The sequence below is a fragment of the Triturus cristatus genome, chromosome 7, assembly GCF_964204655.1.
Source record: "Triturus cristatus chromosome 7, aTriCri1.1, whole genome shotgun sequence".
Classification (NCBI taxonomy): domain Eukaryota; kingdom Metazoa; phylum Chordata; class Amphibia; order Caudata; family Salamandridae; genus Triturus; species Triturus cristatus.
The window spans coordinates 1,847,320,187-1,847,335,321 of record NC_140590.1 but is presented as its reverse complement, the minus strand read 5'-3'; positions in this window follow the sequence as shown (position 1 = coordinate 1,847,335,321).

Below are 15,135 nucleotides of genomic sequence, written 5' to 3'. Positions count from 1 at the left end.
GTTAGATCCATGTTACAATCTCGAGACCCCTCCACTTCCCAAAGTCTTATAGTGAATCCAAGTCAAAGTCTAGACATAATTGCAAGAAAACCAGGGAGAATTTGGCCCATTCTGCCGCTTGAAGTTTAATAAGAAGACACAAGGTAATCAAGATACGGATCCCTTGGGCCCCATGCAGCCACGGGGGTCTCTAATCGGACTTCCACTGACAGGTCTGCCCCAAAAGCCGACTGCCCCAAAAGGATCAGTTAGCAGGCCTACACTGACTCTGGTTCTGACTGTGGCTTCGGCACCAAGGTCCATGCCGTTTCCTTGTGTGCTGACTCCGATAGAGACATACTATGAAATCATGAAGTAGCAACTAATAGTTACATAGCCGAATTCCAATGGAATGTCTACGACCTAACACAGGTACCAGGTTCACACACTTTTTGGATCTATGCCATATGTTACTCAAGACACTGATGATGATGGGTGGTGGCTAGGTTCCTCCCCCCTCATTACTGTAGATTCAATATAGGCAGACTTTCGAAATGTCAGTGCACTAGACACATCTCCCTTAACTGAGCTAGACTCACCTCCTGATCTACCAATGGAAGAATGCGCCTTGTATGCTGTGGTAGTTCAGAGGACAGCTGAGGCACTTAAATTACAGTGGCCCTCTGTAGAAACAAAGAAAAATGTATTAACTGAGATTCTTCAACAAGGAAATACTTCATTTGACCTGTTAATGCCATTTAATGAAGATCTAAATGATGCTCATCTTGCTACGTGGTCTAAGAGATGCTCATGTCCTATGTTTAGTCGACCTATGGCTAGGCAGCATAGGCTCACCCCAATGATCCGGATTTTCTAACTACACAACTGACACCAGAGAACCTGACTGTCCAAGCTTCAACGAGCATCCAAATTCAAATTCCTTTCCAATCAACTCTCTGACAAAGGAAGTAAGAAAACATATGCTTTCAGAAAGTGAATGTTTTCTTCTGCCAGTCTAGCACTCAGATCTAGTAATGCAGTTTGTCTTCTGGGAATGGAAACCATTGCATGGTGGTGTATTGCCAGCGATATCTTTGTGGCCGTCTGTAGGATCTCAGGGCGTCACTAGGACAAACAATTTAGGATGCTCAGAACAGATCTATGTATGTACTCTGAATTGGAGTGGACACTACAGACTGCATTGGAAGAGCTACTGGAACCAGTGTATGCTTTTGAGACATGGCTGGATGTGACCAACCAGGTTTTCTGGTGATGTATAAGTGTCCTTAATGGCCATGTTCATCGACACTCCAGGTTATTTGGGAAAAAACACTGATTTTGCATCTAAACAACTTAAGGAGTCATCGATTCCTCCCCACCCCATCATCCTCCCATACGAGAGTGTCTTTCAGAGGATCACTCTGCCATGCTGACGAAGGAAGTCAATCTTCTGCTGACCAAGGATGCTTTCGAATGGATACTAGCCTTGGAGAAGAGAGAGGGGTGCTACTTGTGTTACTTCTTTGATCTAAAGAAAGACAAAGACCTCAAGCCTATTTTGGAATTTCAGCACCTGAACGCTTTTCTGAAGAAGGACAGGTTCAAAACGCTAAGTCTCACTCAACTAGGAGACTAGATGGTGTCCTTGGACTTGCAAGATGTGCATTTCAATATACCTGTCCTGCGGTCTAACAGGCATTATCTGGATCTAGTTCAAGGTGAGCCAGAAACTCTTCCAATTTACCATGCTTCACTTCAGCCCAGCCTCAGCCTCTTGGATGTCCAGGGTACATGTATTCTCAAACCTCAATGACTGCCTGCAGAAGATGGCCTTGTTGCATTCAGTTAAAGACCACCTCCAAATGCTGGCTGGCTCCTGATATCGAAGGGTTTCAACATCAACAAGTCGAAGTCCCACGTGAGACTCAGGCAGTCAATTCCATTAATTGGGGAATTCTGGACACAGTAGCATTCAAAGCCTTTCCTTCTCCAAAGCGACTCCAGGACATTCAAGATATGATCCCAATGTGGATCAGTCTAGGGTCTCAGTGAGGATGGCTCTGAGGCTTCTGAGTCTCCTGGCCTTGTGTGTCCTGCTTATCTCGAACACCAGGTGGCACATGTAGGCCATGCAATGGAACCTCAGGTCTCTGTGGACAGAGCAATAAGGCTTCTTCTCTGACTCCATTCAGATCTCAAGGGCAATGGCACAGCATCCGCAGTGGTGGATGACAGTCACCAATCTGACCTGCGGCATTCCCCTTTCTCTTCCCCTCCCAGAGTTTACAGTCGCTGCAGGACTAGGGGGGCCATCTGGGGGAGGTGGGATCAGAGGCCTCTCCTCTCCAGTGGACAGCCAGCGCCATAGCCACATTCTAGAGCTTCAGAAGACCCATCTGGCCCTGCAAACCCTCAGGGTAAACACAACCACCATGTGGTACAGCAACAAGCGAGGTAAAGTGGCACTAGGCCTCCGCTCTGGAGGTGACTGAACCAGCAGAACATCTCCCTGGTTGCCAACCACCTAGTGGAGTAAATGCTAGAGCGGACATGCTGAGCAGGAGTCCTCTGGTAGACCACAAATGGCCTCTCCATTGTGAACAGGCGTTGTGCGCCTTCGATCATTTGGGTACTCCTTGGCTAGATCTATTTGCCACAATTGAAAATGCAGAGTCAAAAATTCTGCACATTGGAGTTTCCTCAAGGTGCATTTTAGACAATGCATTCTGGCTAGAATGGAAGGAAAGACTCCTGTATGCCTTTCCTAAACTGCCTTTCCTGCCTAATGTTCTGAAGAAGATCAACACTGACCGAGCTCAAATCATCCTCATCGCTCCTGGAGACTGTGGCACCTGATGCTCCTGGGCCCGAGCATTTGTCAACCAATCAGACTTCCACTTTGGGAGGACTTCTTGTCTCAGCATGAGACTGAGTGGTGGCATTCAATTGCATCTCATCCTTGAAGCCAGATGACATTTTCCAAAGTCTATCTGACCTGAGACAAATTTGTTGCTTGGTGTGGTGTGTGAAACACAGCCTTACAAGCCAAACTTACTGATGTCCTTTTCTTAGTTTTTTTGTTAGCCAATCAAGGTCTTGAATGGGCACAATGAAAGTTTTTTGTCATCCCTTTTGGCATTTCTGTGTTTACTTGACCAATAGTCTTTAAATCGCCAGTTTTGGTGCTTTGTATAAAAGATTTGAGTCACATGCTTTTATGGTTTTCTCTATTTAAAACCAAATAAAGCTAACTTCGATTTGACTCACATGTTTTCTCGCAAACTGTGCATTATTTCACAATGGGACCTGAACTTGGTCTTGAGGTTTCTCATGTGCATGTCCTCCAAGCCAATGCCCTGCTGCTCCTTGCGGATTTTGAGACTTAAAGCTATTTTCTTCAGTGCCATCATGTAAGAATGCAGAATGAGTGAACCTTAGATGCTGTCAGTGCAGCGGTCCTACACCACCTTCTTTCCAGACAAACTGGTCTGAAGGTTCTAGCGACTTTCCTCCCTAAGGTCGTGACTCCCTTCCATGTTGGCTGATCGACCACTTTGTCAGTGTTTTTTACCCTGCCTCACACCTTAAAAGAAGACTAGACCCTAAAAGGACAGTGAGTTTTACCTCAACTGTACAAAACTCTATTGCCTGGGTGATCAACTCTTTGTGTGGTTTTCCGGATCAAAAAAGGATCTTGTCAAGTAAATACTCCTCTGCATTAAAATCTGCTACGCACGTCACTTCCTTCAGTATTACTCGGTAATCGGTGCACTGGGGAGTATGTGGGGCGATTTGACACAGAAACCAACCGCCACCTCACAATACAATAAATGTATGTGATGGGAGTAGGGAGGCACCTAAGCCGTTGGCTTGCCTACTCACCGTGCAAGCACGTGCTGCAACAACTCATACCCCTGCGCCACCATTAGGAGACAGACCTTACGCGCCCCTGCAAAGACAGGGAATAGTTTGCAATACCAGAGAGCCTGGTCTGTGTCCCACGGAATGCCCGTTTCCGACTCAACCAATTTTACATTATTCACAGAGCCTATCTTACCCCGATAAGAAGTATCTCTACATTCACGTACCGACACTGCCTCTCCCCGCTATAACCTAGTAGATGCAGATCTCCTTCACATGCTATGGGCCTGCCAGTCATTAAACCAGTACTGGCAAGGGGTCACCACAAATGTGTCCACTTCTGCGTGGCGTCCGTCACTGCACACATGGGAAGTATGCCTTCTGGGCTTACAACATAGGGACAGAAACACAGGGCTCCCTCCCACTTCAGAGACCTGGGGTTGTCACTGGCCAAGCACCTAATTTCTAGGAAATGGAAATCAACTATGCCCATGGTGCTTACAGCCTGGGTACAATCCACTATTACATGGTTGCAAGCGGAGAGTGTACCATTGCACAAAGAGAACACCAAGGGCTTGTTTGAATACCCCATCGCTGCCAACTGGTACACGATACTGATTGTGTAGTGTAGTTCCTATATCCCTGATAGGCTCTGCGCATTGGAATAATATACGCTATAGTTTTGACATAGGACTGAGGTCTGTATGTCTCTATCGAGCACATTAAACTTAATTACTTGTGCGTGCCAGCTAACTCAGAGGACACTAGAAACTTCTTGAATATACAAGAAGGGATTAGTTTCTGACAACCGCATAAACCTGGCAACTTTGTTTCCCTTAGAGTCGCAACAATCTCTGAACCGTGGAAACAATAGATAACAGTTTCACTCAGTCAATCGTGCATGCTTCGTTTCTACAGAGTTGCACAGAAATAGAGAGACGGGCGTTTCAATAAAAAGGGGTTTATTGAACAGTCTTATTTCTCATGCAAGAGATATGAACTGCTACAATCGTAAGACAGGATGCGAAGTACAATACGTACAGGGTTAGCAGAAAGATAAAATAATACTGCAATAGCATGGTTTGTAGCTATGGCATATATTCATAAAAATACATACATAAATAACACAGGCTAAAATGTGAATACTCATCTGATGCTTCTAAATAGTTCTACCCCAGTGTACCTAACCTAAGTGTAGTACGAGGTAAGAAGTAGGTGCTGTTTTCTAAAGTATAGCTAGCTATAGTTTTAGTTTTGCCAAGAGTTGCCAAAAGTTTCTCTAAGTTCTAGTCTGCTCCATACCTTAGAACAGGGGTCTCCAACCTTTTCAATAATAAGAGGTACTTTTGTTCAATGACAATCATCATGAGCTACTATTATTAGTATTGTAAGAGTTACCACATCAGACAAGATTGCTTTACTGACCACCGTGTGCAGATTACCAGCAGTGATCACCTCAGTGCACCAGGAGGGTTGCGAGCAGTAATGTAAAAAAGCTTTGTAAACTTAGAATGCCTTTATATGGGTAATAGGTAGCCATTGCTGCAATACCCCTGACACAAAGGTAATACTTTTAGTAGTAAGGCTCCCCACAGGCGTGATTTACAACTAAAATATCAGCTCTAGATACATTTTCGAAATTCAACCATGTTTCATCAAACATCTTGTGAGTTCTGAAAATACAAATGTTCGTCTCAAATACAGACTTTTTTAATTTTGGTATACATATATTAATTCAACCAAACACAATTTTCAAATGTAGTAAGCTGATCTGCACACAGGAGACTGAGGAGAGCTACTCATAGGTAGCTGGAGAGCTACCCGTAACTCACAAGCTACTTGTTGGAGAAGCCTGCCTTAAAATGTGTGAGGTTGGAATCTCTTTCCGGGACTCGATATCTATCACCCTGCAAGGGGAGTCAGAAACACTGGAGCGGGATTCTCTGCAAGGAGGATGACAGCGTCTGGTCAGTGCATCAGGTGGGAACTCGATCTCCTTCCAAACTTGTCGTGGCGAACCGCAAGTAGGCAGACAAACTGGTCCGTACCAGAACCTTGGTTTGCCAGGCCAAGTGCAGGTATATTTATACCTTGAAGGTGTTTAGAAATGCCTGTATTGACGTAAAAGTAGGGCATTGGAACGTCATGAATGAACCCCTAAGGAACAGATGTTCATGCATAATAAATTAGTTCTTGGGGAAATCAATATCCAAGCAAGGGAAATTCCTAAAGGCTTAAGAGTCTAGTTTTCCAATAACTTGTTGTGACGTGGATTGATGGATTTAGTAGACCATGCCTGTATTTGGTTAGCATGGACAATGCCTAAATAAGGGCAACATGAATTGTACCTATATAAGGGCATAAATCGGGAGACCTATATACGGAATCTAAATCGACACACAATTGGTTTTGATTCCGCCTCATGACCCACCTACGATGCCCCAGATCAATAAACGGAGCCCAACACAGTGGCAGTAGACACGCAGGAGGCACCCCCATCTGACCACACCTGTGTGACACAAGACCATCCCTTGTACATTCAACCCCATGAACAAAACATTGATCCCCCTTAACTGTGCTGTCGTCATCCATGCCACATACAACTGGGCTGAGGGGTTGCAGATACAGGTCCCACAAGATAAAATTTAAATTGTTAAGGGCTCAAACCTTTCCTTTTAATCGAATACTGTTGAATCCTCCTTTCGCTATGTATACTGGGTCAAAACCTCTGTCCAGCTATTTTTGTTTAAGACATGGATAACAGTTATGGACATGTGCACTGTACTGTACACCATATGTTGTTTTGTACAGTTTACTCAAAATTGATGTCCATTTCAGATGGGCAACTCTGTAAGAAACAAATGTTGTGATAATGTCATATGTAATGTCATCCCTGTACTCTGTCTTATCTGGTAGAGACAAAGTCTAGCCGCATATTCCTTACCCCAGAATACTTCCCAGGCACCAGACTGGATCCAAACATTTTTCCAACAGAACCTCTGTGCGTCGTGTGACTCTAGTGACGTCTTCCACCGGATGTGACGTTGACGGAGTCCATATAAGCCCTTTCCAACATGCTGACATCAGTTTCTTCAGAGACTAATTTCTGTGCCAAAACAAGGATCCACCATAGAAACTGGCTATAGAAACAGTGTGCCAAAAAGCTAGATACATTTTTAAATTAACTACTGCAAGTGGTAACCTGCTATATAATGAATCAACCACCACAAGTGGTAATTTACTATAACATTTTATTTTAATAAACAGATATTGTAGGAGAAGAAAGCAGTTCACAGAACGGGGCCGGATGGGTGGGTCAGTAAGCAACCTGCGGCTAGACTATGGGGTCCATTAAGATGGCGGGCGGAAAAGCACCCCGACCGCCATGGAAGCAGAAAACAACCGCCCACCGGCACCGTGGGAAAACTGGCGGCCAAATTAGGATCAACCGCCCAAAAAAACACGACCACGGCAGAACGAGGCCAAGAAAAACCGCCCGTAGTGGGCGGAGATGGCCAAAATCTGTCCACGGCGGTCGGATTCGCGGCGGAAAAACACCAACCTGCTGCAAGGATAGCGGAGACACCGCACCGGAAATTAGGATATCCCCAACGGTCCCGTGGTACGTACCGCTGTCTCCGACCGCCGCGGTCGCACAATGGAATGAATGGGAGAGCCAGCGGAAGAGCTGAAGCACAGCCACCGCAGCGGACGATCCGTAAAAAATATTGCGACGAAGCAAAAAACCCACAAGAAGGCCAAAAAGTGCACACAGAAAACTAGCCATGCCCCCCAAATACACAAAACACACCCCAATGACACAACCACATGGCAAAAAGAAAAATACAAATCCCAGGACAACACACCTGACAGCAACACCCCAATTGGACACACCCACATAGCTGAGTATAAAACCAGCCCCTTCCCTGACCACAATCCTTTGCAATACTCCAGGAGAGAAGGGACACATACCCCAGCTGACAGGAGAGGCAAAGGACACAACATCACTAGCCACACCACACACAGCACCACCACCACTTCCACATCTGCACCACTAACCCCCTGCACAACACACACCATACACAGCACAACCACAACCACCACTCACACTCCTGCAACCACAACCACTTTACACAACACACACCATGGCCACACAGAAAATGCTCAAATTCACTGAGTGAGTTGAAGGTTATGGTAGATGAGATAGTCAGAGTGGAACCACAGCTTTTTGGTACTCTGATCCAACAGACACCATTAGCCACAAGGACACAAATGTGGGCAAGGATAGTCCAAAGGGTCAATGCAGTAGGGACCACCCCAAGATCAAAAAAGGAGATTATCAAGTGGTGGCATGATCTGAAAAGGGTGGTCAAGGAGAGGAGGAGCAAGAACCGTGAGCTGGCTCAGAGGACTGGCGGTGGCCCTCCCATTCCACCAAAACCATTCACACAATGGGAGGAGAAGGTGCTTGCCATACTTCATCCAGAGAGTCTCACAGGAGTAGCCGGGGGAGTGGAGGCTGGTAAGTACAAACAAATGACTACCGCCACTCTGCTATGTACTGTCTTGCACAACTACAAAGCTACACCACCTAGGACACATACCATCCATCTGCACCACACACTCACAAAAACATGGCTCACAGATCCAACATTCACCCACTCCCATTCACCCCAAACATAGCTACCAACATTACCATGGGGGCCTGTGTACAGGCAGGCAGCACTACAACTCCCACCAGGCCCCCTGTCCCACAGCATCAGCAAGATGGATCCCTCCCCCCACCCTACCCAGAAGCATGTGTCAGCCATTACACAATCCACATCAAACTCACAGGTAGGTAGCCCTCTTCCCTGGGAGGGTGTCTGGGGGTGGGGGGCCTGCACCACTACTCCCACCATGCCACCTGTCCCACAGCCTAGCAAGGTGGATCCCTCCCCGCTCCCCACCCAGAAGCATGTGTCAGCCATTACACAACCCACATCAAACTCACAGGTAGGTAGCCCTCTTCCCTGGGAGGGTGTCTGGGGTGGGGGGCCTGCACCACTACTCCCACCATGCCACCTGTCCCACATCCTAGCAAGGTGGATCCCTCCCCGCTCCCCACCCAGAAGCATGTGTCAGCCATTACACAACCCACATCAAACTCACAGGTAGGTAGCCATCTTCCCTGGGATGGTGTCTGGGGGTGGGGGCCTGCACCACTACTCCCACCATGCCCCCTGTCCCACAGCCTAGCAAGATGGATCCCCCCCACCACCTCACCCAGAAGCATGTCTCAGCCATTACACAACCCACATCAAACTCACAGGTAGGTAGCCATCTTCCCTGGGATGGTGTCTGGGGGTGGGGGTCTGCACCACTACTCCCACCATGCCACCTATCCCACAGCCTAGCAAGGTGGATCCCTCCCCCACCCCACCCAGAAGCATGTGTCAGCCATTACACAACCCACATCAAACTCACAGGTAGGTAGCCATCTTCCCTGGGAGGGTGTCTGGGGGTGGGGGGCTTGCACCACTACTCCCACCATGCCCCCTGTCCCACAGCCTAGCAAGATGGATCCCTCCCCCCACCCCACCCAGAAGCATGTGTCAACCATTACATTACCCACACCTGAGCAGGATGGAACACTCCCCCACCCAGAAGCAGTTGGAAGCCAGCACAGTACACCAAACAAACTTACAGGTAGGTAGCCATCTTCACAGTGAGGGTGTCTGGGGGTGGGAGGCCTGCACTACTATTCCCAACATTCCCCCTGTACCACACCTGAGAAGGATGGAGCACTCCCCCACCCAGAAGCAGTTGGAAGCCATTGCAGTACACCAAATAAACTTACAGGTAGGTAGCCATCGTCACAGCGAGGGTGTTTGTGGGTGGGAGGCCTGCACCACTACTCCCACCATGCCCCCTGTCCCACACCTGAGCATGATGGAGCATTCCCCCTCCCAGAAGCCGTTGGAAGCCAGCACAGTACACCAAACAAGCTTACAGGTAGGTAGCCGTCTTCACAGTGAGGGTGTCTGGGGGTGGGAGGTCTGCACTACTACTCCCAACATTCCCACTGTCCCACACCTGAGCAGGATGGAGCACACCCCCACCCAGAAGTAGTTGGAAGCCATTGCAGTACACCAAACAAACATACAGGTAGGTAGCCATCTTCACAGTGAGGGTGTTTGTGGGTGGGAGGCCTGCACCACTACTCCCACCATGCCCCCTGCCCCCACCTCAGCAGGATGGAGCCCTCCCCCCAGCAGTTGGAAGCCATTACATCACCCTCATCAAACTTCCAGGCAGGTAGCCATCTTCACAGTGAGGGTGTTTGTGGGTGGAAGGCCTGCACTACTACTCCCAACATTCCCTCTGTCCCACACCTGAGCAGGATGGAGCACTCCCCCACCCAGAGGCAGTTGGAGGCCAGCACAGTACACCAAGCAAACTTACAGGTAGGTAGCCATCTTCACAGTGAGGGTGTCTGGGGGTGGGAGGTCTGTACCACTACTCCCACCATGCACCCTGCCCCCACCTCAGCAGGACGGAGCCCTCCCCCCCAGCAGTTGGAAGCCATTACATCACCCTCATCAAACTTACTGGGAGGTAGCCATCTTCACAGTGAGGGTGTTTGTGGGTGGGAGGCCTGCACTACAACTCCCAACATTCCCTCTGTCCCACACCTGAGCAGGATGGAGCACTCCCCCACCCAGAGGCAGTTGGAAGCCAGCACAGTACACCAAACAAACTTACAGGTAAGTAGCCAGTACGTGCACCCACCCATTTGTCACAAATTAAATGGTGCCATATGACAACACCAGCCCTCTCATTGCATAAAGAGGCATACCTACCCCATTGCCAAGCACAGTGTGCACACAGGTAAGCTAAGGAAACTGTCACAGCTACGAAAGTGTGACACACCAATGCACAAGTAGAAGAAAGTCAGGGCACAATCATGCACAGCACCTAGGTACATGTGCATCGCCATGGGGCAAGTGCAACAAGGACCATTCAAAAAATATGAAAGCATGTGTGGTGGTACAAATCAAGATATGCACATGATAGGACAAATGTATGCAGGAGATGACAATGGCCAGACCATGGCCAGATGTGACGTCTGCCAGGTCAGACAAATAAACAATGAGTTCTCAATTAAACACATGTTGTGCCAGGCCCTAAATGGCAACAAGTCCCTGTAATCCTTAATTGTGCATGGGCCGCATGGTATGCCTTGACACCTCACACCATGGACAAGTAATGCCTGTACCACTGCATCATGTCGGAAGCACAGTTGTGCAGTGTACAAAAAGTGAATGACACACAGCTAACACAAAGCTTGTCGGGTGCACTACAATGACCATTTCCCATCTGACCCACAGGTGACCAAGAATTCACTACAGAGGACAACACCAGCAACCTGCAGAGCAAGTCTCTCCCCCCCCCCCCCCCCTCCCGGTACATGGACTCTCGGATGTTCACTCCCAGGATTCCTTGGACGATGAGCTCGAGGCCAGCCCATCTGGTGTGCCAGGGAGCAACAGGTCCCAGGACCCCATCGTCCCCCCACCACATCTGCGCCAACAACAACTTCACAGCAGACCCCTGCTGTCACGGTCTGTGCGGCCACCGCCACCACCACCACCATCACCACCACCACCACCACCATCAGTTCTGCCTGCAACACCCTCCCTGTACCAGAGGATGACCAGCACACACCACTGATGGAAGAGGGCAGTGAGAGGATGCGGGTGCCCACAGTGGTGAGGCAACAGGTCCGTGGCAGCAGGGCAGGTGGGAGGGGCAGGGTCACCCACGGACACCAGGAGGCTGGGACCCAATCCTTGGAATACATCACCAGAGTCCTGGACGCATACGAACAGGCCCAGGGACGAACAGGCCGGTCGGACAAACTGTTGCATGAGCTCATCCTGCTGATGACGTCCATCAACACCCGCATGGGAAAATCGTGGACCTCTTGGGCCAGCAAGTGGCGGTACTAAGGGACAGGCATGTGCCACAGACAACACCTCCACCTCCCTCTGGTGGGCTGAACGATGACAGTTCAACATCTTCCCCAGCGCCCACAGAGAGGGGTGAGTCCTCAGACCCCACTGGCCCTGCAGCAGGGCCCCGCCCTGCCAAACGACGAAGGGGCCATCCCAAGAAGACCCTGGGAGTATCTGGAGGCCAAGCACCTACCAGACGCCAGTCATGAAGCCAGCCATGGTGGCAACCCTCTTCACCACTGCATTGACTTTTTGGACTGTCCTTCCCCACACTGCCTTGTGAATGGCATCTGTCTGTTGGACTGGGTCACCACAGCAATGTGGTGACTACTCGATTATCTCATCTACCCCAACTGTCAACTCACTTCTCCACCCCCCAATGGAAATGTACACCCCCCTTGCATCTCACCATTGCAAATAAAATATCCTTACACACATGTTGTCGTGTCTGCCCCGTCTTTATTGCAGGATGTACAGTCTTCAACATGATCACAATGTACCAGGAGCATGGGCTGTATGTAGGCAAGGAGAAGTCGAAGGCACCTAGGGAAACACAACAGAACTACTTTCACTGGTCTGGGCGTGGCATCACAGACATCACACAACCCCTACCATCAGGATAACCCAATATGCACATGTCACAATGGGCAACAAGTGTCAACATACACGTCCTGTAGATGTTCCCAAATGACCTGTCCCAGAAACATTGCCAACCACCACTGAGTCTACAACTGGCTGCTGCTACAATTCTCACATGCCCCTTCACGACAACAGCAATATCAGCAGACAATGGTTATGTTGCACATTGACACCCAACCCACCTTCAAGTGAAGTAGCAGGTGATGAGCTGTTCATGCAGGTCAACACCTTCCTCCTCTCCACTGTCCTCATCACTGGACATGGCTTGGTTTGCAGGCTGGGGTCTTGGGTCCTCACCCATCATCCAGGAGCAGGGGAATCTCCTTGCGAATGGCTAGGTAGCGGAGCATGCAGCATGCCACTACAATCTGACACACCTTCCCGGGCGAGTATGCCAGTGCACCTCCAGTCTTGTCCAGGCAGCGGAAACGTGACTTGAGCAGACCAAAGGTACGCTCCACCACACGACGTGTCCTCCCATGGGCCTCATTTTAGCTGACTTCAGCCGGGGACCTGGGATTCCGCAGTGGGCTCAGAAACCAGGGACGCCTAGGTATGAGAAACAAAAATAGACATTGCAATGTCGCAAAGGCTGAGGGCAGCAGGTCACACACCCAGCACGCCACACAACTAGGTATACTCACCCACAATCCATGCACGCTTGGGAAGAAGATTAGCCATCAGCTGGGGCACAATGCTGTTCCGCAGGATGTCGGAGTCATGGGCTGAGCCTGGGAATTTGGCACACACGTGCAAGATGGTCATATCTGCCAGGCACACCACCTGCACATTGATGGAGTGGTAATGCTTGCGATTGCGGTAAATGTGCTCACTTGCCTGTGGTGGCACAAGCCCGACATGGGTGCAATCAATAGCCCCAACAACATTGGGGATGTGTCCAAAGGGATAGAAGTCTCCCTTCACAGCAGGCAATTCAGCACCCCTGGGGAAATGGATGTATCTGTCCTTGTATAGCATCATGGCGGACAGTACATCAAACAGCTTAATGCTGAACATCGGTTGTGACATCCCACCAGCGCTGGCCACTGTCTCTTGGAACGATCCAGTGGCAAAAGAATGCAGGGCTGCCATCACCTTATAAGTAGGGGTGAAAGCTGTTGGATATGTCCTGCGGGCTGCAGGTGGGGCTCCAACAGATCACAAAGGGTTTTCAGGCAGGCAAAATCCAGGCGGCATTTCCGTATGATCGCAACATCCTCCATGTCCTCCAGCACCGTCAATTGACAAATCAAATTTGGCCTCCTCCTAGTGGAGATGATAGTGAACACATGTCAATGCAATACATCATGAGATGTGCACAGCACATCACGTTCTGGATGACACAACGACAACAATGACTGACATCAATCTTGACTAACAGACCAGCTCACATGTAGGGACACCTTCATGTGCACAAAGGCCACACCTGTCAACTTACACAAGACAAGTACCTCAAACACCACCTTGGTCAATGTGAATGCACATAGGGATACGGCCATATTTCAAATGGGCACGCCTGGGAGTATAGCATCCATCAAATGTGTAACTAATCTAACCCACTGTCTCATACCTAGCTGCTGTACCTGTCACACCTCAATGCTTCATTACAACCTGGCACACATCCACCACACAATGACCACAGTCGGCACTGGAATGATGAATGTGTGCATGAGAAGACATGAGAGGCAATGCAACATAGTTTATCATTCATTGAGACGAGCATCGCTGTGATTGTCACTGCACCTCAACACAGTGACATGTGTACACATCGTAGAGTCCAGAACAGCACTGTCCTGCACTGTCCTGCCTACACCAACATCAAATCCATAAGTGACATGTGAGTGGGTACAGGCCAATCTACGAAACACACACACAAACATGGCATGTGTAGCCATCAGTGGAGTAAATGGGAGATTGGCCTCGTGTGCACGGTGATGTTCCATTGACCATCTTCGCACTGTGCCCTGTTGATGTCTGACAGATGGGCATTGCGATTGTATGGCACCCATATCGCGGTAGCTACCGCCTGGCCCCGGCGGTGTGTCACCAGCACCCCCATTCACACAAGTGCGGTAGTCATAGGCATGGAGACATGCCCATATGGCGGTTGGCATGCTCTGCCACCCATATCTCGGTAGCTACCGCCTAGCCCCGGCGGTGTGTCACCAGCACCCCCATTCACACAAGTGCGGTAGTTATAGGCATGTAGACATGCCCATATGGTGGTGGGCATGCTCCGCCACCCAAATTGCGGTGCCTCGTGTCAATGCATGGCACCCATATCGCAGTAGCTACCGCCTGGCCCCGACGGTGTGTCACCAGCACCTCGATTCACACAAGTGCGGTAGTCATAGGCATGGAGACATGGGGAAATGGCAGTTGGCATGCTCCGCCACCCATATCGCGGTAGCTACTGCCTAGCCCCGGCGGTGTGTCACCAGCACCCCCATTCACACAAGTGCGGTTTTCACAGGCATGGAAACATGGGGAAATGGCGGTGGGCATGCTCTGCCGCTAAAATCGCGGTAGCGCACACCGGGCCCCTGCGGTGTGTCACCACCATGGAGCTTGCCCTAGAGCCGATAGCGGTGGCATGATTCCATTTTGAAGATCGCGGTAGGCATGCTCTGCCACCGTGAAGGCGGACATTGGCTGCATT